This window comes from Vicugna pacos, chromosome 1 (genome assembly GCF_048564905.1).
Source record: "Vicugna pacos chromosome 1, VicPac4, whole genome shotgun sequence".
NCBI classification, from domain to species: Eukaryota; Metazoa; Chordata; class Mammalia; order Artiodactyla; family Camelidae; genus Vicugna; species Vicugna pacos.
The window spans coordinates 81,980,962-82,007,787 of record NC_132987.1 but is presented as its reverse complement, the minus strand read 5'-3'; the positions used below and the strand labels follow the sequence as shown (position 1 = coordinate 82,007,787).

The window sequence follows — 26,826 nt, the reverse complement described above, 5'->3', positions numbered from 1 at the left end:
CTGATTAATATTGATAACTCAGTATTCACTGATTCTGTGGCTCTGAGTTGTATTAAAATGTGTTGTCACACTGACTGATGATAAATGATGTCTGGTTCAAATCACTTCCCGGTAATCCTTAGATGCATCTCCACCCTTAGAAAGACAAGAGGTGGTTTGGATGATTCTACTACAGTAGCTTTGTAATAGGACTAGACTCTTCAGCTGCCTCTGCCTTGAGGAGGTACTGATATGCACTTGAACCAACTGTCTGCCAGACTTCAGGAGAAATGACAGATGGAAAGGGATCACTAGAAAAGATTATATAATAGAGGAAGGTCTTGGATCACTAATTGTTCTCTTAAACCTTGTAAGTAGTTTCCACAGAAGTCACCTTTGGTCAAAGGTCAATGAGGGGGGTGACTGGGAAACCTGTGTGGCTACTACCCCTAGTAAAGTCAAGTCCTGTCTTGGTCTTGTTGCCCAGTGAAGGACAAGGAGTGTGGCTTCGCTATTCATACATTACTGGGCTCTCTCAGGAAAAGATGAAGTTAGGAGATGGGCAGGGAGCTATCTTTCTTGAGTACCTACTGTGTGCTCAGCATTGTCAAACGCCATCCATATGTTGTTTCATCTAGTTCTCACAAAAGCCCAGTGATATGGGTATTATCTCCTTTTATAGAGAGGAAATAGATGCTTAGAATCACACCCAGGTCACACAGCTGGGATGTGGCAACAATTAAAGCAGCTCTGAGCAACTCTGATGACAATGGTCCCACCACTGTTACTCTGGGGGTGTTTTATTTTCTTTTTAAAATTTTTTTATTGATGTGTAATTGATTTACAATCTGAGGGTGTTTTCTGAAGGTAAGATAACACCCAGGCAGGACTAGCAGTTCCTTCTGACTTCTGGACATTCCTCTAGTCATGTGGTGATAGCTTTAAAAGTCAGGTTTTTAAGTTCAAGGACAGTTAGGGGAAGTACAGAAAAAGGAGAATAGTTTCCTTTTCTGATCTTAACACAGAGATTAGAATTTAGAGAGTTGTATGGTGAATTTCTCTTTATACTTTACTTATTTTTTCTCTTCATGCTTATTTTGAGAATGTTTTCAGTGAATACATATAGTACCTTTATATTCAGAAAAAATACAGCTATGTGGATTTTCAAAAAACACAATTAAAAATGTTTAATTAGGTTTTAAGCTGTTGCAAGAAACCAAACTCTCTCATATACTACTAGATGGAGTTTTGAAATCACAATATTGACAGACGGAAATTTGACAACATATATATAAAGTTGTAAATATGAAATCTATTTGACACCAATTCCTCTTTTAGACATTAATTCTAAAGGATCACTGATATTGTGTGATAAATTTCTATCATTCTTTCCTACCCACCTTAGGCCAGCTCTCTTTCTCCTGTTTTGAAATTAAATCTTTAAAATACTTTTAGTAAGATAATTAAATAGACCCTAGGAAAAACAAGACTATAATAGACGATAAAGAAAGCATGACAAATTAAAGGGGAGGGGATAGATTGTCAATAAATGATTAGAACACTTGGATTTTAAAACGAAAATGCATTTGAAGCCTAACTTTATAGCACACATACAAATAACTTAGAAATATCTTAAAAAATTAAATTAAAAATTTAAACTATAAAAAAATTAGAAATATTAGTTAATCTCTGCCTACACTTTAGCTAAGAAAAGTAATTCTAAATATAAAGTCACTGATAAAATCACAAAGGAAAAGTATTTAGATTTCATTACATGTTAAAGTTTAAGGCACAACTTCTAGAAAGATGATTTATGGGTAAAGAACACATTGGGAAAAATATGAGACGAATATGATAGATGAAGAGGTAAAAAGTTAAAGACATTTCAGCTTTCATGAGAAAATTGGTAAGCAAAGCTTTATTTAATTCTCACATAAGTATGTGTTTAAGATGTGGCTCATTATTTCATCTGGCCGAGATTTTTTTGAGCTAATTGTCAACAACCCTTATTGTTTTAAGTTGTACAGATTTGATGTCCATGATATGAAGGTCCCCGTGGAAGTTCTTGGTAAGTGGGTTAAGAGGCACAGAGCTGAGAGTGAGCCCTATGTCAACGTTGCTAGAAAACTAACTCAAGTGGGCACAGATCCTGAACCTGGGGGTTTTAGCCATTCAACTGAAAGTTGTCACCATAAGCACTGACATGCAGCCCCCACTTATCAGGATTCATGGAGATTATGAATATAGCATGTCTTGTGAAGTCTAGATATTCTATAGTCATGGGGGTCTCCTGCTCTTTCCTTAGCTGAATTTTCAAAAATGGAAATGAACTCAATCTCCTATGACTTGTTCTTAGTGCATACATGGTGTCTTCTTGTGAGCCATCATTTCCCCTGTGTAACTTCACAAACCAGATGTTTACTAATGTCTTTGATAATATTTTCATTATCTGTCTAGAGTTTGTGGCCTCCAACTTCATTCCTCCTTTGGAAATGAGGACTGTTATTTGCTTTTCTTTGCTTGTTAGGCACAGCACCCTTCTCTGCATTTCCTTAAAGACTCTTAAGATTCTTTCCCTTCCCATTCTCTCAAAATTAAAAAAAAAAAAGGAAACATTGGTGAATTACTAGTAAGTCCAAAGAATATTCTGTCTAAGCTTGCATGTTTCTAATGGGAATGATCATTTTGAAAGAAGTTATTCTGTGTGTGTGTGCTGCGGAAGGAGTTGGGAGAGAAAGAAGGGCAGGATGGGGTGGGGGCAATGGCTTGCTTTTATTCTGCTATCGGTGTCTGGAGTCTAGAAAAGTGTTAGGGGAACAAAGCTCCATGAATGGAACATATGGAGGGAGAATTTTACTGTGTTGAGCTTACTCTTCACTTTTTTCCTGCCTCTGATTATTGTTCGGTTGAGTATGGGCATTGAATGGGGAATCTTAGAGAAGGGAAAAATATCAAGAATCTGCTGCCATCATAGGACTTCTCTCTATATTGTGAATCCTTGAGCATGTTGACTTCAAGACAAATTCAAATAGGACCAAAATAAACTAATAAACAAACAACCCCCTGCCTCATGCCCAATAACCAATGGTAAGCTCAGAGGACAGATAGGATAAATAAAATCTTTAAAGTTTAAGACCTCTGTTTTTGACAAAAATCATTACAATTGAGGGTGCCACGGCCCAAAATTGAGAATGCCATAAAGTTTGGTAATTAACAATGTGGCTGTCCCCTCAGTTAAAGTTTTCATCTTTAAGTGATCTATGAATAAAAAAAGAGCACATAGTTTGCATTTTTTGAAATGCCACCACATTATTATTATTTTTTTAATGGCAGTGAAGTGCTGTTTCGCAAACTTGACATTGTGAGGGTTCTTCTAAATTAAGCTCTGGGGTTTGCTATTTCAGGCTTCCTGCTCAGCAAGCTCCAGGCCTCGTGATACTACTTCTGCTCTGTTTACCAATAGTGTGAGTCAGGGCTTGTGGTTGTGGCACAGTCAGCCCCACAGCAGCTTTACCTCCTCTGACTTAAGGGAAGATACCGATGGACTGGAAGGGGAAGCTGGCAGATTCAGTGGTCCTGAGACATTATCTGTGCGTGGTAACATCTGTCCTAATGAAGTTTAGAAACTACAGGCTGAACTGTCCCTGGCTTCAGCCTGGAAGAAAGTTCCTCTTCATAAAGTATTACTTTTGTGAAAATGCACGCGGTCATTACTTGACAGCTGAATTTTGGTGCTAGCTGCTTTCTTTGCCAACAATCTCCAACCTAGTCAGCGTATTGTCATCAGATTTTCCAAATCATGGTTCTGATGGTCAAGACGATGTCGACCCTTAATCACTGCCCTGGTCTGGATTTGCTTCCTATCTGGAAAAGTGAAGAAAATAAAAAAATCATATGTCTACTTTATAATCATTCGACATTTTCTTGATGGGAAAAAAGGTTTATAGATAAATATTATTTCTTGGTAAGTGAACAGTTGCCTTTATAAGTCTTGGGGTGAGGGGTACCTGAACAGATACACAGTTCATAAGGTAATTTTAAATTTTATTGAATTAAAATTTGTTGAAATTGTTTCAATATTTTCTAATTTGTCTTGAATTTTGGCAGAGAAAGAATTTCCCACATACTTCACAGTGTGTAGATTTATAAGCAAAGCAAGCCTATTTGTACAACTAATGCTAAGTAAACTTATTTTCTTCGATAGTCTATAAAGTTATCTTGAAAGAGAGATCTGTTTCTAAAAAAATTAAAATTATTATAAAATCTCTTCAGTTGTGAGTTAGAGAGCTCACCAAATATTCTATGTGTTTCTCTTTATTTCTAGCCTCCTTTGGGGCCACGTGACTAATTCTGACCAGTGGATAGTTAGCAGAAAAGACACATGTCTCTTCTAGGCCAAGGCAAAGTGAGCCGCCACACACTCCAGCTGGATAGGCACAAGATGGTGGAACCTCTGTCAGCCAGTGTTGCTTGGACACCCTGTGCAAGAGGGAATTCCACAGACCAGTGCTGGATGTGGAACTTGCATAAGAAGTAAACCTTTTGAGATCTGAGTTAACATAAACTAGCCTCTCCTAACTAATACAGCAGTTAAACAAGTGTCAGACTCCTGCAAATGTACTGAAACAAATGAAATATGAATTCCTTTCTCCTCCTCCAGTGTTTCTTGTGTTATGGGGACATCTGGCTCCTGTTGACTGCCAGCTGAGACATCGTGCTATTTCATCATGAAGTCTTGTTCCTGAGTGTTTTCTGAACTGAGGCTAAAGATGACCAAACCCTTCAACACTGTACCTTCCCTGCCTGGCAGGATCTTGGCTGTTGCTGGTCTACAGGGCAGGACTAATGCTAGGCTCCTGTTCCTCCCTTTGCTGCTGCAATCTTGTCATAGAAGCTGCCTGCGCCTGGTGTTCAATCATGTGTAACAATAATCACGACTCTCTCTAGATTGAAAGTCATTGTGTTCTCTGAATGATTTCTTCAAAAAGTCTCAAATTTTAGCCTGACTTTCTGAAGTCTTATTGCCTACCTTTCAAATCTTAGGTCTTATCACAGCCCTTCCACAGTGTCTTACCTGGACTGCCTAGGTGTATTTGTCCTCCCCTGCATCTTTTAGTCATGCCATTGCTTCTGTCTATACATCTTTCTTCCCTCTCTTTCAAGTCCTATCCAGTCTTCAAGTGCAACTCAAGTTTCACTTGGTTTTGATACCTTCTCTGAACCATGCTAAGCTTTCTACAGATTCATTATCCCTTATCTTCAATTCTTAAATTCAGGAAGCTCTGGAAACTGAAAGCTTTTAAATAACTCATTTGGCAGCAAAACCTAGACTGATCTGAAACAGATTGGAGACAACCTTGAATTACACTGACTTGTCTTTACTTGTAGTTCTTATCTCATGTAGTGTGTATATTCATATTCTGATTGATTGTGATGTACTATCCTGGACCCCTCTGGGGTAATATATAATATGACATATTACTGGTCTAAAATCTAAAATTATCTGAGTTCAGAAACTTACCTGCCCCGGGGGTTTTTGGTATTGTGACGTGGCTCTGTTATTGTCCTTGTGGAGAAACTACTGTATATCTCTGTTTTTAAAGTTTATGATCTATCTGTAGATGCTTTCATAAAACTAACTTCTAGCATAGATTGAGATTCTTGATAATAAGAGTATTCTTTATCAGTGTTTTGGGTCCAAATTTCCACAAATCGTAAATTCAGTTGAACAAAGTATTTTCTTAAAACTGAATTTTGTTCTTACCTCAAGGCTCCATCTCCACCTGAAGAAAACATCAGGTAAATTCAGTTAAGTTAGTGATTGCTCAGTCATGTAAGGTTTTGACTTGGTTAGTTGAGGGAAATAAGCCTGAAATTCCTGCTCCAGGCATAGGGCCCTCATTTGGCCACTTCCCATGATCCTCTTGGAGGCACGGGGAGCTTTTGGAGACTTCTCTGTGGCCCTTTGGGACCCAGTCTTCCTAAACTGTTTAACTCTACTGTTGTTGGATCATATTGACAATGGGGTAAGTGGATCGAAATCTGAACTAGGTTTGCCGTCTCCTCCATCGGCACGTGGGACATGAGGCCCACCTTTCAGAATTCTCCAGACCTGATGGAGCTTTGATCTTTCTTCCCTCCCCACTCCCAAGGGATTGGAAGTGGGCCAAAATGGTCGAAAGGCCTGTGACATCTCTGATTTCAGAAAAATTATTAATTAATGAAGTAACTAACATTTATTCTCCTCTTTAAGTGACCTGGTGAGAATTCTTCTTCTTTTTTTTTTTAATAACACCTTTATTTTGGCATGATTCCTGTACAGTAAACCACACATATTTCAGATGTACAATTCGATGAATTTTGATAGATGTAGACACACATGAAACCACCACCACAGTCAAGATAGCTAACATTTCCATCGCTCCCCAACAGGTGCAAATTTCCTGTTCCCAGTGTATCCCTTCTCATCCCCTTTACCTCCTGATAACCATAGGTTTGTTCTTCCAAACTTTTTCAAGCAGAGAACTCTATTTTTGACATTTAAAAAACCACCTTTCACAAAGCTGTGGTTTATGATGTGGATTTACAAAAGTATCCTTTGAGGCTTGACTAGAATGCTTTGTTCTCAGGCTGTGATTGTTTTGGCTCTGACCATGAGGAATTAATGTTATCTGACTCCTGGGGAAAGGCTAAAAGACAAAGAAGAGGTGGGGTGGGTGGGGATATATAGTTAATCTATTAGAAGTTCATTCTATTACATGTGTACTCCCATTTGGCGTCAAACACCAAACTGAAAAAAAAAACACCTCTTGTGTGAGGGTAAAAGTTTTATTTATCCCTACTTAAGTGGTTTTCAAACTGGTTTCCACAAGGGCATGGAGAAGGCTTTGAGAGGCAATTTCTCCCCCTACCACCCCCGTGCCAGCCTCAAACACATTACATCCATATTTAGTCAAAACCATTCAGTCTTTTATGTCTTTTGTATATTGTAGATCTGTGCATGATTTAATTTAAATAAAGGGTACTGCTAATAAAGATACTTAAAAATCCTTTCTGTATCTAAATAGGATTATACAAAAAGATTTTTCAAACACCCGGGTCCAGTTAGGAATCTGTTTCACCTGTAATCAATCAGTGTTTAAGCAGAATCAGCTTTGACTTTTAGCTGTGCGTGAACATTTCAGGGAGAATCCTCTGACTCAGTGGAAAGGAGTGTCTCTGGTACTCGTGATGGTGCCTGTATGTTTCAGGCTCTGGAAAGTTCAATTTCAGGAGGCCTGGCGGTCAGCTTGCTCCCTGCCTGGCAGTAAAGACCTTGGCTGCTTGTTTATAGGGCCTAGGGCAGGACAGCTTTGTTTATCATTTTTACTGCTGTCTCTTTTCTTCTTGGGAGACAGAATGAAACAGAAAGAAACCTTTCTCATGCTCACTTGAATATTCTGATTCTTGCTGACTGAGAATAAACATGAGCAGTTGGTATGTTTTGGCCAGTTACAGTGTAACTATTCATCCCTGTCACCTGAAACCTTGTGCCAGCCTCCAAACTTGCCTCCCTTCCTTTATTGCTCCCTTATCTTGCCCACCTCTAAAATAACACCTGAGTATTTTTTTCTAAATGTACCTCTAGTCATATTGCTCTAAATTTTTTTAAAGATTGAATAAAAAACAAAACCCCAAAACTCCTTATTAGCTTTTCATTTTTACAGGCTATAATTAAAATTCTTTTTCTTGGATCACAAGATCTTTCATGATTTCCAGCATGATATTGATAACTAACAATTATTATGTGTCTCATGGACTAGTCAACATAATAGGACATTTCAGTTAATCTCATTTAACGTTCACAACAACTCTGAGGTTAGTAGTTTTATCTCCATTTTTTTAAAGAAGAAAGCTGAGCTTAGAGAGATGAAATAATTTTCCCAAAGATAATGAATTGCATATTCCCTTTCTATCTCTGATCTTTCCCATGTATCCTTATGGACCCAAAGCACTGATGTCTTCACTGAAACCAGCACTGAAATGTACACCACTACCTGTCATGCCTCTCTGTCTTCCTCATGCTGGGTCCTCTGCCTGTAATGAGAAGAAATCTTATTCACTGGTCAATCTTTAATTAAACCTCAGGATCCAGGTCACTGACCGGTTCCTTTCTCTGCTTAACCATTTCATCTCTTGGAGGCACCCTCTCTTGTGTACCAGTAATACGTTGTGGACAGGTCACATCACTAGATGGTGAATCCTCAGTATGAAGCGTGTCTGCTAGCTCATGCCTCACTCAGGGTCTACTGATTCCATCAGAAGACAATCATTTCAGGAAATGAAGGAAAAGTAGAATATGGAGGAACCTGAGGTAACTGCGGTATTCCTACTGTAGACCATCAAGGAACTGCAGACGGTTTTCCTTCTTTAAAAAAAATTGTTTTCGCTACATTGAGACCAATGTGCTTGCACAAGAAGGAGCTGGTGCCCAGGAATTCAAATGTCTAATAGAGAGATTTCTCTTGTTTTCTAGTGCTTTTTTAATAAAAAAAATTATATGTGGTAAATTTGAATAATGTGAAATTTATCATCTTACCTATTTTTAAGTGTACAGTTCAGGAAGTGTTGAGTATACTTACATTGTTATGCAGTCAACCTCCAGAACCTTTACATCTTGCAAAATTGAAATGAGATCCATTCAACAATTCCCCATTTCCCCTCCCTCAGCCCTGACAACCACCATTAGACTTTTAGTTTCTATCAGTTTGACTACTCTAAGTACTTCATGTAAGTAGAACCATGCAGCATTTGTCTTTCTGTGACTGGCTCATTTCACTTAGCGTAATGTCCCCAAGGTTCATTCATGTTGTAGCATGTGTCAGAATTCCCTTCCTTCTCAAGCCTGAATAATATTTCATGGTATGTGTATGCCATATTTTGTTTCTCTATTCATCTGTAGATGGACACTTGGGTAGCTTCCACCCTTTGGCTGTTATGAACAATGCTATTATGAACATGAGGGTGCAAATATCTCTTTTGAGATCCTGCTTTCAATTTTGGGGGCGTATATACTTACAAGTGGGATTGCTACATCGTATGGTAGTTCTGTTTTTAATTTTTTGAGGAACTGCTTGTCTTCTGTAATGGCTGCACCATTTCACATTCCCACCAACAGGTCCCAGACGTTCCAATTTCTCCACATCCTCTCCAACAGTAGTTATTTTGTTTTGTTTGTTTGGTTTTTAAATAGCAGTCATTCTAGTGGGTGTTCTAGGTGTGGTTCTGAATCAAGATAAACTCTCTAAAAGTTCAGTTACTTTGCTCTATGGGCCTCTCTGACTTAAGGGTTACATAAAATCCGAGATTGACAGTTATTGTCCTCTACCATTTTAATAAAAAAACAAGGTTCATAGAAAAAGCACAAATGAGTAAAAAAAAAAAAAAGCTAAAATCTTTATCCAAGCTAGTAGTGCCTGTGTGAAACCATGCAATTTGACCGCAAAACCACAACCCATAACTACCCTCCTCCTGGAGGCATCTTCCCTTAGGTGTGGTCACAGTATCTAAGAGGAACTAAGCAGTTCCTAGGGTGTTAGCCTTAGAAATCTGACTTTATAAGTTATTAGCAATGATCAAACTCCCCAACTAAACCAAGAGTTTCTGGGGGACAGGGGTTGTTCCAGTAAATTTGTGCCTGGCATTGTGCAAGGCCTGTTGTAATTCATCGAAGAAATACATGTTGGATGCCCACTATGTACCAATGAGACATCCTGGGAGTCACTGAGGATATAGCAGTGAATAACATAGACAAAAGTCTCTGCTCTCATGGACCTTAGAGTGGTGGGGACTGACTATAAACACATAGGTGTGTGGTAACAGGCATATATGTTATAGTGGGTATGTATACTAACGCTATGGAAAAAAAAAAACAAAGCAGAAAGGGAGACTAGTAAGTAGCAAGAGGAGGGTGGTTGCAATTTCAGACTGGGTTCAAGGAAGGCTCACTGAGATATGGCATATGGCCAAATACCTAAAGGAAGGAAGGATGTGAGATATGCTGATTGCTTTCTAGGGGAAGGGTGTTCTAGGTAGAGAGAATGAGGGCAGAAAGCCCAAGGTAGGGGTGAGTTTGATGTGTTAGAGAACAGCAAGAGGACCAGCGTGTCTAGGGCAGAGTGGGTGGGAGGGAGGAGAAGTGGTCAAACGCGCAACAGGGGCCCAGATTGCACAGGGCCTTGTAGCCTTCAAAGTCCTTTGGTTTGGGCAGCCTTGGGGGAAGGGGCAGTATGTTCTGAGCAGAAGACTGACAAGATCTACTATACATTTTCATGGATTCTGGCTACTGAGTTGAGAGTTGGCTTGGGGCCAAGAGTGGAAGTAAACCCTCAAAAGATATTTATTGGTTGAAGGATGTGGAGTTCATGGTGTTTGGACGTGGGTGTTATATGCAGGGTGGGCAGGGTTGGTAGCCTTCACAAAATGGACCACACAAATTCCAAGGATGCCCTAGCCCTGGGCAAACTGCTCATGGATGACCCAGGTAAGAAGGGAACGGCCCAGAGAGTGCAGTCTGACATCTGTGGCCGTGGGCCTGGTACCTGCAGGCAGCGTCTGCTGTCTGCTTTGGGGTTAAGGCAGTCAGACTATTGGACACTCTGTGATCTGAGCAACATGCTGAGGTTAGCAAAAGGGACAGTTGCCCAGAGGAGCTCTTTCTTTCTGATTGAATAGGTCAGACTCACCTTTGAGACAATTTTGCAGGGCCTTGGTCTAAGGGAATTTGAGCAAAATGTCACTGGGTTTTCGGCTGTGGCCATGAGTGGTGGCTACAGCTGGGTGGTTTCCGCCAGAGAAATTCTTCCTTCATTAGTATTAATGAAACTGTGATGAAAGGAAATCACAAGGTGAGACCACAGCTGTTTCACCGAAAGTACTACTCACTTGAGTTGTAAAGCTGTTCACGACCTTTGGCTGATGCCTCAAGGAAATAAACCCCAAAGAAATACCAGAAAAGTAATTTGTACAGACATGCTTTGAATTTAAAAGGGTATAGAATAGAGCAATTCAAGTGTTCAAGAAGAAAGTCATAGCTAAACAACCAAAAAAGTTACTATATGAAAATGGAAGGCTACAAAACCACCAGAAATTAAAGCGCTGGGTGTTCCTTTGGTCCCTGAAAAGTAAATATGAGATTGTTTAGGTGAAGAATGCACAAGGCAAAATAGAATATTTGTACAGGGGTACTTATATCAAATAAGTGTATTCCCAACCAATGGATTTGGAGAAATGGAAATAGAGTTTATAAATGAATTTAGAGAAATGAAAATTCAGTTAAAACTCACTGGATTCTTTTGTGTAAAGTGATTAGACTAGAGACATAAACATAAGATGATGGGTAGGCATTGAAGGTGTAGGTGAAAGCTGATGGCTGTTCGTCCTCATATACTACTTAGACTTTTAATACTATTCAGTACCTATGCCTCATCTTGCCTAATACGGCCCATTCACTAGGTGCTCAGAAGACTGAGGAAGAAGCAGCTAAATGTGAGAGTCCATGGTTGTTAGCCTGGAAAGCCCACCAGAGCAAGGGGGAACTCCTGGGTTGCCTGCGTACTTGGTCACTGATGAGTCACTGATGGTCCAAAGGCCATCCAGAGCTTGGCCAGCTCAAACAACAGCTCTGATGCTTGGTTTTGGGATGAAAGATTAGAAAGCTGCCTCTGTGTGGCAGCCTTATAAACAAGCCAAGATATATACATTGTGGTAGTTAAAAGTAGTACCAAATTTTATCAGCTAAGTTCTCTGTTTTGCAAAGATAGTGATAAGGATATATATTTTTCCCTCTTCCAAGGGGCTCAATAAACTTGTAAAGAAAGTTTTTCTTGTAATATTTAGAATATGACCATCATGGATGCTAGGATTTGTAGTTAATTTTACTTTCTTCTTTAAACACCCCTGTGCTGTTTGAATTTTTAAAACCAGTGAATATATTATTTTCATAATGAAAGGTAAATTTGTTCTATTTGGAAGAAAAAAAAATACCCAGTCAATGTTTTTATTCTCCAAGATTGGCTCTTGTAAAGCTTAATAGATCAGACTACATAACATTAAAAGTCTCTGTGTGACAATCCTCCTCAACCTTCACATAAACAATGTTTAAAACTATCAGTTAATATCTCTGATACACAAAGATATTTTATAAATCACTAAGAAATGATGAGAAAAGGTCCAGAGATAGAAATAGACAATTTACTGTAGATGTGGCCATAAACTTGACAAAAGGGCTAACCTTATTTGTGGCTAAATAAATGCAAATTAGAAGAATTAAATTAGCTGTTGGTTTTCATTTATTAGCGTGGGAAAGGTTAATTGCTGATAGTCATTATTGGCGGCAGTCAGAGACCACAGGCATTCTACTAAGACAGTCTAGTGAGAATTTAAATTGGTACCAATATCTATTAAAGTTTTAAATGAGACTATTCTTTGACCCACTCATTGTACTTCTCAGAACTTTCCTAAGACGGCAACTGTAAAGTTTTACACAGGTTTTATGACTAGATTGCTTGTTGTAGAATTGCTATGCTATATGTGTAGCCATTAAAAATAGTACTGAGAATTACAAAGTTCAAAGCCAAATGACCCGGATTTGAGGGACAATAGGGAGTGGAGGGCACTGGGAGACTTTGAGCAAACGCTCTAAGCCCAAAAGGTGTCACCTTCCAGACTACGCTCAGTGTTGCCAGGTCTTCCAATTTTTCAAGATAAGGCCAAAATTCGGATTTTTGCATAACGTTTTCTTTATTTATAAATGGTGGCCACTTTGTCAAAACTTTTCAAACACCACAGACCAACATGGTATGGCCAAAGTCTAGACTTTTTCAACCTGTGATGTATATCTACCTACTTATATATTTTTACTTCCAAAATTTGTGTCAAGTAGGTACAGAAGGGTGAAAATAACATATATGTCATGTTTAAAAATAATTTACAAATGCTCAATCATGTTATTACCACCCCCTTTTGAAGTAGAGCATTAACAAAATTAATGTGTATTCCATGGCCATCACATTGAACTCATTTCCCTTCAGCTCCCTTCTGGGCAGTCCCTTGGCAACCTTGGTGGAAATGGTGACTGTCCTTGGCACATAGGAGGTGATTCAAAAATGACTGCTGAGGGGATAGAGGGATGCGGTATGCCTGTTGCCTGGACCTTCCACAGAAGTTCTGTCTGCCTCCATGCCCAAATTGGTACATTAAACTATGTTCATAGAGATGTAAGAAAATGATAATACCCATTATAGCCCTGAGTATTATTGAATAATACTCAATGCAATTGAACTTGTACTCAGTACCAATCTCTTTAAATGCTCATGGCAACCTTTTAAGGGAGGTACAATTATTGCTTCCATTTGACAGATCAGGAAATAGAGGCACAGAGAGGTCAAGCAATTTGCACTAGGTCGCAAAGCTAGTTAGTTGCAGAGATGGGATGCAAACTTAGTCCCATTTGACTCCCCAGCCTGCACTTGTGGCCACTATGAGATGCAGTCTTATTTCAGATCATTGGAGTCCCTTAGCCATTAAAGGCTCTTGTTGTACGAACTGGCAGGGGTTGAACTTCCACCCCCGCTGGAGTAGTTTCCCTGGCTTCCCCAGTCAGGTACTCTCCTCTGAACCTCCTGCCTGGATCACTCTCTCCTAATATCTTCATGATCCTCTTCATGGACACATGTCTTATCTCTCTCCTGTATTTTCAGCATCTTGAAACAGAGGCCAAGGCTTTAATTCTGGGAGGACCAATCATGCCCAGCAAGATGCCTCCACTAGTAATCCTGATACTGATGATTTCCTCCCTCACTTTTGGTTTTTTAAGTCCCAGACCCTATACTATCCTTGGTACTAATTTATTGCCATGTAACAAACCAATCCCCAAATCATAGCCATTTTATTAGCTCATGATTCTGTTGTCAGCAATTTGGGCTAGGATCCTCTGCTGGTATCCCCTAGAGTTACTTTTGCAGCTGCAGAAATTTTGGTATCTCAACCAGAGCTGGATGATCTAACATGGCCTTGCTCAGAGTTGGAGCAGGCTGTTAGCTGGTAGGGATCCACGGACTCAGAAGGAATAGCTCTTCTCTCCTGGCCTCTCATCCTCAAGTAGGTTAGTCTGGACTTGTTCAACTGACAGTCTCAGGGCTGTGTTCCAAGGGAGGAAAAGCAGAGGCATTTGCTTTTTCTATGTTCTGTTGGATGCAGCAAGTCAAAAGCTAGCCCATATTTAATGGATAGGGAAATTGATTCTACATCTTTTTTTTTTTAACTTTTTGATCCCCTTTACCCAGTTCTCCCTTGTCCCTGCCTTTGGCAGCTATCAGTCTGTTCTCTATATCTGTATCTGTGAAATTTTTTTTAATGTCACACATAGAGAGATCATACAGTGTTTGTGTTCCTCTGACTTATTTCACCTAGCATAATGCCCTTGAGGTCCATCCATATTGTCATAAATGGCAAGATTTCATTCTTTTTTATGGTTGAATAATATTCCATTGTGTGTAGAATTTCTTTATCCATTCATCCATCAGTGGACACTTAGGTTGCTTCCATGTCTTAACTATTGTAAACAAGGCTGCAATAAACATAGGGGTGCATAAACAGTCCCCCTTTATCCATGATTTCACTTTCTGCAGTTTCAGTTACATGTGGTCAGCTATAGTCCGGAAACATTAAATGGAAAATTCCATAAATAAGCAAGTCATAAATTTTAAATTGCATGCTGTTCTGAGTAGTGTGATGAAATCTTGCACAGTACTGCTCCATCCCACTGAAATGAGTCATCCCTTTGTCAGCATGTCTCACTTGTTAGACACTTGGTAGCCTTCTCTTAACAGATAAATGATCTGCAAATGTTTCCTTCCATTGGGTAGGCTGCTTTTTAATTTTATTGATGGGTTCCTTGCTATGCAGAAGCTTTTTAATTCGATGTAGTCCCACTTGTTTATTTTTGCTGTTTTTTTTTTTGGCTTTTGCTTTTGATGTCAGATTGAAAAAATCATTGCCAAGACCAATGTCAAGGAGCTAATCACCTATGTTTTCTAGGAGTTTTATGATTTCAGGTCTTCAAACCATTGTGAATTAATTTTTGGATGTAGTGTAAGATAATGGTCGAGTTTCATTCTTTTGCATGTGGTGGTTCAGTTTTCCCAAAACCATTTCTGAAGGGATTGCCCTTGCCCCATTGTATATTCTTGGCTCCATTGTTGTAGAGTAATTGACCACATATGCGTGGGTTTATTTTCTGGGCTCTCTATTCTGTTCCTATGTGTCTGTTTTTATGACAATACTATACTATTATAATTACTGTGGTTTTGTAATAACATTTGAAATCAGGGAGTATGATGGCTTCAGATTTGTTCTTCTTTCTCAAGATTGCTTTGATTATTTGGGTTCTTTTGTGGTTCCAGACAAATTTTAGGATTATTTGTTCCACCTCTGTGAAAAATGTTGTTGGAACTCTGATAGGGATTGCACTGAATCTGTAGATTGCTTTGGATAGTATGGAAAAATTAACAATATTAATTCTTCTGATCCATAAGCACAGACTGTGTTTCCATTTATTTATGTCTTCTTTGATTTCTTTCATCAATGTCTGGTAGTTTTCAATATGCATTGTCATAGTCTATAGTGTTACGGTCCTACAAAACACACACACGTGTGTGTATTTATCAGTCTTCTGTTATATCTAAATATGAATACTTTTTTTTGATGATTTCTAGACTTTGAAAGGAGAGATTAGATATCTTGCTAAGAGGTGGTTTTTATGGGGGAAACCTAATAAAGAAAGTCAGCTATATTGGGTAAATTAAGTCAACTAGGGCAGGCCAGGAGGAAAAGAAAGAGGGAACTGATGTAATCCTTTGAATTCACCTGGATTCTGATTTAGAATCTTAGGTTATTCTTGAACCCAGTCTGTCCTTCCCATGTTTATCAGCTTTGAATCTTGAATAATAATTCTTTCTTGGTCTAGCTCCAGTAGCAATTACACAAAAATCCACCTGCCCTAGGCAATTTTATATCTCTATTGAAAAATTACTAATAGTCAAGTGAAATGTTTATTTTTTTGGGCCAATGTTGCAGAATAGCAGCAACTAAGAAGCACAGCACTGAAGTTAGTAATAAAGTACATTACTGACTCAAAATTGAGGTCACTGCAATTGAATTCTTTTTTTCATTAGCATATGGTCAGTTTACAATGTTGTGTCAGTTTCTGGTGTATAGCATAATAATGTTTCAGTCATACTTACACATACACATGTTTGCAGTTGAATTCTAAAATGTAATAGTTGAATTTCTAGAGAACAAATAGCTACTGTTATAGATGCTTAAATGGCTGTTATTTTTGAGGCAAACCATTCTTTTATTTAAAAAACATTTTTATTGAAGTGTAGTTGATTTACAATGTTAGTTTCAGATGTACAATGAAGTGATTCAGTTATGCATATACATACATGTATATTTTTTCTTTTCAGATGTTATTTCTTTTTATATGTTATAAGAAATTGAATATAGTTCTGCACATCATTCTTAAAATTTGTTCTTTCTTTAGCATTCAGATGAGTAAAACCCAGGTTATCAAGTTCCCTCACTGGATTGGTAATGGGGTATATCATCTGGGTTTTATATCCTTATTATCTTTGCAGACAACAAATGACTCTTTCATGGGTCATCAAAATTATTTCAGTTGAAGGCAGTTTCAATAACAAGAAGATTAGAATTTTTCTTTCTTAGATACCTTTTAGCATGTGGTGTTAACATTTTTTTGGGTAAAGGTGAATCTAAAGGCAGTGGCTATAGAATCTTGATTGGTGTTACCGGTTGAATTGTGTCCCCCCCAAATTCATATGTTGGAATCCTAATCCCTAGAACCTCAAAATGTGACCCTATTAGAAATAAGGTCACTGCAGATATAATTAGTTAAAATGCGGTCATACTGAAATCGAGTGGTCTAATATGGCTGGTGTTCTTAGAAAATGAATGCCATGTGAAGAGACAGAGATGATGTGGAGCCACAGGGAGAAGGCCACCCACAAGTCTGGGAACATCTAGCAGAAGCTAGAGAGAAACAGGGTACAGATTCTCCCTCCCAGTCCTCAGGAGGAACCAGCCCTGCTGACACCTTGATCTTAGATTTCTAGCCTTCAGAACTGTGAGTCAATATTTTTTGTTGTATAATTCACAGTTAAAAAAGACACAATAATCTTTAACTGTTGTATACCTGAGACATGGTCTTAAATTATGAAGAAATAAAATTTAACAGTACTATAGCTGGAAACTAAACAGTATAGTGGAAAATAAAAATGAGGCTATACTTCAATAACAAAGAACTAAACACCTCAATTGGAAAATGAGCACAGGACTTGAATAGACATTTCTCCGAAGAAGACATACAAATGTCCAACAAGCACAGGAGAAGATGCTCAGCATCACCAGTGCAAATCAAAACCACAATGAGACACCACACATTAGGATGGCTACTATCAAAAAGCCAGAAAATAACAAGTGTTGGTGAGAATATGGAGAAATTGGAACCCTAATGCACTGCTAATGAGAATGGAAAATGGTTTAGCCCTTGTGGAAAACAATATGGCAATTCTTCAAAAGACTAGGAGTAAATCTACCTTATGATCTGGAGATTCCACTTGTAGGTGTATACCCCAAAGAACCGAAAGCAGAGGCTCAAGAAGAGCTTTTTGTACACCCATGTTCATAACAGTGTTATTAACAATAACTAAAAGGTGGAAACAGCTCTAATGTCCATCTAGAAATGAATATATAAACAAAATGCTGTATATATACAAATGCTATATATATATATATATATACACACACACAAACACATATATACATATATATATGTATATGATAGTATGATGTTTTCAGGTGCTGGGAGGAGGAGGGAGTGGAGTGTTATTGTTTAATAGGCAGGGAATTTCGTTTTGTCAGATGGAAGGAGTTCTGTGGATGGGCAGTGGTAATGGTGGGAAAACTGAAATACTTAATGGCCACTGACTGCACACTTAGAAGTGGTTATGGTGATACATGTTGTGTATATTTTACCACAATTAAATTTCAAAAATGAAACTACCTTTGATGTACTTGGAGAATGATTTAATGAGGACAAACACAGGATGGAGAGAAACCAGTTGGAAAGTCTTTCTGCAAATCAGGGAAGAGTTGATGGTGACTTTAATTCAGGTAGTCTAATTGGGGTTGAAGTCAAAGGGAAGGGTGGAAAAATAATTAGAAGGTAGGAACAAAAGGATTTGGTGGTCAACTAGATGTGAGTGGGAAGAGAGAGACAAGCCACTTTGGATGCTTGGTTTCAGTGTTGACAACAGGGTGAATGTTGGAGCCATTCCTCAAGTTAAGAACCAGGAACAGGGGGAACATGATGAATGTAGCGTTGATGAAGACAAGTGTGAGATGTCTGTGAGACACAAAGTAACCAACATCCCACCTTTAAAATTTCTTCTTATTTATTTATATTTTGGGGAGGAAGTAATTAATTTATTTATCTTAATGGAGGAACTAGAGCTTGAACCCAGAATCTTGTATATGCTAAGCATGTGCTCTACTGCTGAGCTATACCCTATCCCTCCTGCCTTTTTCTTTTATTGAATTGTAGTTGATTTTTGATGTTGTGTTAGTTTCAGGTGTACAGCATAGTGATTCAGTCATACATATATTCTTTATCATTATAGATTATTACAAGATATTGAATATAGTTCCCTGTGCTATACAGTAGGACCTTGTTGTTTATCTATTTCGTATATAATAGGTAGTGTCTGCATATCCCATACTCCTAATTTATCCCTCCCCCTCCCCCTTTCCTCCTGGTAACTATAAGTTTGTTTTCTATGTCTGTGAGCCTGTTTCTATTTTGTAAATAAGTTCATTTGTGCCATTTTTTAAAAAAAGATTCCACATGTAAGTGATATCATGTGATATTTGTCTTTGTCTGACTTACTTCATTTGGTATGATAAACTCTGGGTCCATCTATGTGGTTGCTGCAAATGGCATTATTTCATTCTTTTTTTATGACTGAGTAGTATTCCATTGTATATCAACATCCCCTTTTTTTGACTGCTTTATATTCTCTTTGCTTCTAACATTAACACACACACTTGGGTTTCTTTCTAGGTACACTTTACATAAAGAAACAGTTTTATTCACTTCTGGAGTGTAATTATGTCCCTGCAAGGCACAGAGGTAGATCCTGGAATTACTTAAATATGTGCTTGTTTCAAACAGGATCTATTTCCTTAAGGTCAAAAAATGCTTAATGCAATGGAACGGGTTGTGTTTCCAATGGACACTAGAATCCCAGAGGCAGAACACTGACAAGAAGCTTGCATAGGCACAAGGCCAAGTTCATTTCATTCTCATTCACTGTAATGCATCCCTTCTGGAATTTCGCTGATGGCGTAGGTAAGAAGATTCACAGCTGTCGGTGGGACCTGCCAACTGTTCTCTTTTGTTCTGTTTTCCTTCCTGCACATAAAATGCTTTTGTAACATAATGGGCCTCCAAATTTGACTTGTTTATATTTAGTGATGACTTGTGATGCTAACGGAGCATATTCAGGACATGATGCTTAATGTAGAATGGTAGCAAATCAATCATGTTTTGATGTCACCCATTTGGTAGCAGGCATTACTGAAGATGGTTTTCCTACACAAGTGTGAGTACAATGGTGAAAGGAAAGGCCCTGCATTCAAGGGAACTGGGTGCAATCTCAGGCAAGCTCTGTGGTCTTGGGCAGGTAATTTACTCTGAACCTTAGTTCCTTCACCTTTAACTAGTTGGGGATAAAAGTATCTGATTTGTAGAGTTATTGTACAGTTAAATGAACGAGCTGCAAATATACTAATGGCACCTAACATATAGCAGACATTTAACAAGTACCATTTTCTCCCCCCCCGATAAACTATTCTGTGATTCAATACCACATTTCCTCAAGCCACCCCAGCCTGAAGGAAAAAGGGGCCAACAGCATAAATGTCCTCGCCATCTTAGGTGGGGCCTTACAAATTCCCTTTAAATAAATCTTCCTAAATTTGTAGGGTTTCCAGGACTATCTCACACATGCTAATGAGCAGAATTTGCGGCAGCTCACACCAGGTTGCCACATTTTTCTCCGCTTTGGCCATACGTGACCATTTACTCCTGCGACTGCTGTTTCTGGTGAAGCAAATGCAGACGGTTCCAAGAACCTTCAGGTGACTTTGGGAGAATGTTGGGAAATCATCTCCTGTCAGTGCCAGCTTCTAGCTCTTGTCACGGCCGGTGCCAGGCCGTCCACAGGGCCCACGTTACCACAATTGCTTCCTCAAGGCGCCAGAACCACTTCATTTCCTTCCCTTATGTCATGAGAATCTCTCCTCTGTCCTCATATTAAACTTCATTCCTTCTGTTTGTATGTTTAGCCCGTCTCCTGGGGGACTCCATCATGGTCCATGGGGCCTGGGCCAGAGGAAAATTTGACTAAACTGGAATCATTCTGAAAAAAGCTGCCCTCCCTTCTAACACTGAAGCTTTATTATCAGGCCAAGCTTTTATGTTAAGGGCTGCTCTTCCCAAGGAAGAGTTATTTTCCCAGAGTTATGTATTTCGTTGAAGTATAGTCACTTACAATGGGTCAGTTTCTGGTGTATAGCATGATGTCCCAGGGACACATATATTCATTTTCATAAAAGGTTATTACAAGATATTGAATATAGTTCCCTGTGCTATACGGAAGAAATTTGTTTTTTTAAATCTGTTCTTATATATAGTAGTTCATATTTGCAAATCATTGGGAGTTATTTCAGTTTCTCATGTTAAGTCAACCTCTTTCGTCTCATACCCTTTAGGGCCACCTCAACTGTGTCTCCCAGATGCTCTAAGGTGAATGCTTCTAATGTTCTAGCTGAGAATCCTACTACATGCAGCTAGGAGGATTTTTAGAAGACTTTGCCTTTGGGGACCAGGAGGGGAAAGAAAGAGCATTATGAAATGATAGTGTTAAGTTAGGACGTGCCAGGGTGGGGGCCTGAATTTGGGCAGTGGTCATGGAAGAAAAGGGGCAGATGCAAGAGGCTCGGTGAAAGATCAAGCAGATATAACTAGTGACTGGACTGGAGAAAGAGGCCCTGATGGTTATCATGGAAGATTCTGAGCTTTCTAGAATATTCTGCAAAATTTGATTTAATTTATGCACGTTAAAAATTAGAATTCTAAATCCTTACTGCAAGTTTTCAGGATCCTGTATCCCCCAACTCCCCCACACTGCCTTAACTCCCTTAAATTCCTCAGTGTTTATACTGGAGGCCCACCTTCCTTTGCTGTTCTCTAAGCAGCAGGCTTGTAGGTGAGTTGCTATAACTTGTCTGCTCACCCACCTGTGATAGTGACACGGCCGTGCTAGCCTTCAGGAAGCCAGGAATTGGACTCCCAGGGCACTCTGGGAGATGGGAAGAAGACTGGTGGGTTTCCTCTGGGACTAAGGAATAGGTATTGTTCTCAGCATTTGGATTTGCTTTGAAGGAGCATTCTTCACCTGCCCATGGTCAGGAACCGTTTAGGGGGTGTTGGGAACCAAAACGTTGTTTGGATTTCCCCCACTCTCTTCATAGGCTATACTTTGGCTCCAGCCTATTAAAAATATTTTGAGAGGAGTATTTGGCACATTTCTGAAATATTACTCTGAGCTTTTAAGAGTAACAAGAGAACAAGAGCAGGGACAGCGTTGGTCACTTCTCTGAGTGGGGCTTCAGCAGCCCTGTGGATGGCCCCTTCCGCCTTCTCATTTGTTTCCCCATGCCAGTCCCCAGCTCCAGTTCGCAGCGCTTCACAGGGGCTTCCACCAGGACTGCCCTGCAAAATCCCAGTGGATTAACCTTTCCTTGTCCAGGTCCCAGATCAGACTGTCGTGTTGCTAGAGGTGTGAAGTTAAGGGGTGGTTCAATAAGCAATATGTAATAGTGATAATAATAGACACGGTTTATTGCATGCCTGACATTGTGCTTTTCACACCTGATCCCATCTAATCCTTACATTCATCTTAAGAGACAAGTGTCACTGGCCCTCTTTACAAGTGAGGAGAGACTGAAATCCAAGAGTGTAAGTAAGCTGGCAAAGTTATGCAATTTGAAAGAGCCAGAGATAGATTAAGACTGCAGATCTCTCTTGTAATACACACTCAGATCAACAATGCTTTTAATCTCTTAATTCCCAGGAATGATTTCTGGAATCAAGGCAAGCTCTCAGGCTCTGTCTCTGATAAGGGCTTTATTCCAGTGGGGCTCTCTTCTTTTAAACTTTTTAATGAAATAAGCTCTTTGTAAAGCTCTCTTTAGCAGGGAAAAACTGCATGTCCTAGTTCACAATGTGTTTTTGAAGTCTCATAATCTGTATTTTTTCAGAATATGAGGACAGGTGAGCTGTTTTCTCTTTAAAAATGTTTTTAACTTTTTTTTTTAAACCAACTCTTTACTGCCTCCCAATAAATGTTATTTAATTGTATTTTGTTAAAAAGAATGAAATGTAAGTGTGGTCTGTAAAAATATTTGTCATCTTTGGCATTTCGGTTTCCTGATTCTTAGCAACTCTGAGTGGTTGTCAGACCCCTCCACATCTGCACCAGCCCAAATCCTCTCTTACTGGGTTGGGCCTCAAGCAACCGGAGAAGTGACTGAAGTTGGAAAATGAGCTCTAGTGCTCCCAGCTCCTTCCTCTCAAGTCTTTTCCCTGCCACTTTATGCATTTTTTTAAAAGATAAATTAAAATGCAAACAAGACAAACTTTCCCTTTCCCCTAAACCAAGAGAGAATCTTCGGATACAATTTTATGTGATTTAAGGTCAATGTGACTTTTAACCTCATCATATTAGCATTTTCAGTTATATCTTTAATCATAGGACAGAGGGTTTTTTTTTTTTTTTAGGTTAAGAGGTTCAGAAGCTTTGGGGGATGGGATGGAGGACACAGAATGAAGACATTTGGATGGATGAGCACGATATCCCTTCTCTTCTCCCCAAAGCTGAAAGGGTTCCTGAGAAAAGACTTGAAGGTAGCCATTTCTTTGCTTATTTTTTTCCCTTTGGTTGATTTTGGCAGGTCAGCCCTGTCAGATGATCCTAAGGCCTATTTTTTCCGCTCAGTGTGACAGGGAAAGAGTGAGGTTTAATGGAAACAGAGCTGTCCTCTGCTCCCGGCTTGTTGATCTGGGCAAGCTCCTTACCACCTAGTGCCCTTAAGGGATGGGGGAACGAGTTCCTGCCACAGTTCTGATGAGGATTTAGAGGATGAATCAAAGTTTACAAAATACATTCGTTGAACAATCACATGGGAACATTTTATTGTATACAAAATATTATTAAACCGAGTGCAGGTTATGTGGAGTAGACTTGATTTGAAAAAGTCTCTTAAAATGGAATTATTTTTTCTCTCTGGTTATAAAAACACTTAAATGGAATGCACAACAAACTCTTCTCCCATCACACCCTACCCCACTGCACAAAGGTAGCAGAGAGTAGTGCCAAAGTGGCAGTGATAAACATATGATGGTTTGTTTGGTGTGCACAGAAAACTTGCAGTACTATGTAGCCAGCCCTGAGGTTACCGCATCAGGAAGATCACGCTCATGTTCTTGCCTAGTCAAGTCCCCCTACCTCCTACTTTCTGGCTAGCCTATGAATTTTTTAAAATTGAAATATAGTCAATTTATAATATTAGATGAGTTTCAGATGTACAACATAGTGATTCAATATTTTTATAGATTATACTCTATTTAAAGTTACTACAAAACAACGGCTGTATTTTTCTGTGGTATACAATATGCCCTGTTGCTTATTTATTTGATGCATAGTAGTTTGTATCTCTCAATCCCTTCCCCCTGTCTTGTCCCTTCCCCCTGCCCTCTGCCCACTGGTAACCACTGGTTTGTTCTCTATATCTGTGAATCTGTTTCTGTTTTGTTATATACATTCATTGTTTTATTTTTAAGGTTAATTAAGTCTCATTTGCTTATTTTTGCTTTTGTTTCTTTTACCTTAGGAGATAGAGCCCCCAAAATATTGCTACAATTTATATCAAAGAGTGTTCTGCCTAGGTTTTCCGCTGGGAGTTTTATGGTTTCAGGTCTTCAATCCATCTTGAGTTAATTTTTGTATATGGTGTGTGTGAGTTTGTGTTAGCTTGCAGCATCTCATCTCTTTGGACCATGTGAAAAAGCAATCCCACATCATTGCTGTTGAACCTTTCTTCAGCCTTTCTTCACGTTCATTGAGTTTATTGAGGCCTGAGGGCTCCCATCATACAGGGGACTATCACGAACAAATCTATTATGATCTCACCATTGTGGTCCATGGTCACAGCTCACTTCTCATCACTCATTTCCTTAATGTCCTCCTTTCCCCAACAAAATAAACTGGTTTACAGCCTGGTCATCCTACAGCAATATATTGTCAAGTCTATTTTATTTTTCACAGTTTCTAATCAATTTTTCAATGTCTTAAACAGATCCCTCTTAAATGTGAATGGACATTCAAAGATCCCTAGCTATTTACAATGAAATGAACTCAGAGACAGCAAAGACAACGTTGGAAATAAAGAAAAGACAAAACAGATTCTCAGAGAGGTAAGAGAAGATAATAAATCCATGAACAAGGATAGGATACAGTAAAAAATGACTATTAAGAGAATAAAAAAGAGCTCTAGAAAAAATTGATAGCAGAAATTAAAAATTAAAACAAAGTGTTTATAGAAAAGTTGAATGTGTCATAGACTGAATTGTGTCCCTTCACACATTTATACGTTGAAGTCCTAACCCGTCAGTACCTCAGAATGTGACCGTATATGGAGATAGGGCTTTAAAGAAGTTATTCAGTTAAATGAGGCTCTTAGAATGTGTTCGAATCCAATCTGACAAGTGTTCATATGAGAAGAGATTAGAACACACAGAGAGACACAAGGGGCATGTGTACACAGAGGGACAACCATGTCAAGAGGCAGCTAGGGGGCTGCTACCTGCAGGCTGACAAGATAGGTCTCAGAAGAAACCACCCCCATTGGCAACTTGACCTTGTACTTCCAGCCTCCCGAACTGTGAGAAAATGAATTTCTGCTATTTAAACCATCCATTCTGTGGCATTTTGTTATGGCAGCCCTAGCAAACTAATATAGTAAATTTCCCAGAAAAGTTGAATAACAACAACAAAACCAAAATGAGCAAACCAAAACACAATGATGGAAAGCATGGAACAAAAGAAGAAAATTAGACAAACAATCCAAATGGAAGGAAGAAAAACATAGAAGAAATAATGTAAGAAAATAAGATTAAAAATTTTGCCAAGTGCCTAGTATAATAATTGAAATAAACCACAGACCAAATTGTATTATTGTGAAATTTCAGAACCCTGAGAATAAAGAGCAGATCTTAGACTCTCCCAGAAAGTATAAGAAAGAAAAAGAAAGGTCAAAAGTTGATCACAAATACAATGAAACAGAAACCAGAATGATGTTGGAATTTTCCAGAAGAGAAGGTGTATGTGAATAATTGCAGAGGAGTAATTGTAATCTCATTTTATAACTGAATTTGTCTATATGAGCTTATCTTAGGAAACCTTAAGGAACTTTTCTACTAATGTAAGAATGACTTGTCTTGTGTCTAACTCAAATTATTAAGCACCATTACACTTAGGAAGTCGTGGTGCGTTCTGCATCAGTGCTTTATAAAAGTTAAAGGAAAATAAGAAGATGGACTAAATGTGATTTGTGTCCGGGTTACCAGTGAATTACACCATTGTGCTGGTCAGATGACACTGGGTAATGTGATCTGTACTAACCCACTGAACTAAAGGGGACCTTTTCAGCAGACAGAGAATAGGAAAGCAAATTAACCTGAAGAGTAGTCATATGAGAAAAGGATCAAGGAACTGAGAATGTAAAGGCTGAAAAAGGAATGTGTTTTAGTAACGCCAAATTTTGATCTGCAAATAGTTGAAAAGCCCTTATATGAAAAACAGATTAAACCTATTCAGCGTGGACCAGAGAACAATGACACTTCAGGGAGAGCCATTTTGGTTCAATAGGAGCTATGTCAGTTTTCTTTTGTTGATGTAACAAATCATTACAAACTTAGTGGCTGAAAACATCACGCATTTATTACTTTATGGTTCTCAATGTCAGAAGTCTGAAATGGATCTTACTGAGCTAAAGTTAAGGTGTCAGCAAGGCTGCATTCCTTCTGAAGATTCTATTGGAGAATCTGTTTCTTTGCCATTTCTAGCTTCTTGAGGCCACCTTCATTCCTTGACTCATGGCTCCTAACTCCATTTTCAGAGCCAGCAGTGTAGCATCTTCCAGTTTCTCTGACTTTGACCCTCCTGACTTCTTCTTATAGGGACCCATGTGGTTACATTGGGCCTACCTGGGTTAATCCAGGATAATCTCCCATCTCAAGATCCTTAAATTAATCAGATCTGCAAAGTCCCTTATTTTGCTGAGAATGTCCAATCAGTAGGAATGCTGAGGGGGGGATTTATGGACAGTTGCACTAGGTGACTCATAAAGTCCTAATAATCTTGAAATTAAAAAAAATTTACTCTTCTTTCATGATGTAGAAAATTAAATCTGAAAGTGCCTGACACTAAGGCAGCTGGGTGAAAAGAAAAAAAAATCATTATTATTATACTTTATGATACTTGCATGGGATTTGAACTTTTCACTCATATTTTAGAATTATACCTGTGTGATCTAAAAGATAAGTAAGAAAAATAGTTTGATGTTCTACCATGTAGAATCAACAAGTGGCCTGGACTGATAGAA

At 38.8% G+C, this 26,826-nt stretch overlaps 1 protein-coding gene across 8 annotated transcripts in view; it reads left to right on the top strand.

The window, feature by feature from the left end:
* Positions 1-26,826, top strand: part of ZPLD1 (zona pellucida like domain containing 1) — a 451,025-nt gene that overhangs the window by 105,278 nt on the left and 318,921 nt on the right. For 7 of the 8 annotated variants that reach the window (XM_072966194.1, XM_072966179.1, XM_072966113.1 and 4 more), the window contains 2 exons: positions 22,943-23,068; positions 24,520-24,637. The exons of the other annotated variant lie outside the window; for it this stretch is intronic. The gene's annotated coding sequence lies outside the window, so the exon portion shown is untranslated. The remainder of the gene's footprint in view (positions 1-22,942; positions 23,069-24,519; positions 24,638-26,826) is intronic. 8 annotated transcript variants of the gene reach the window in all.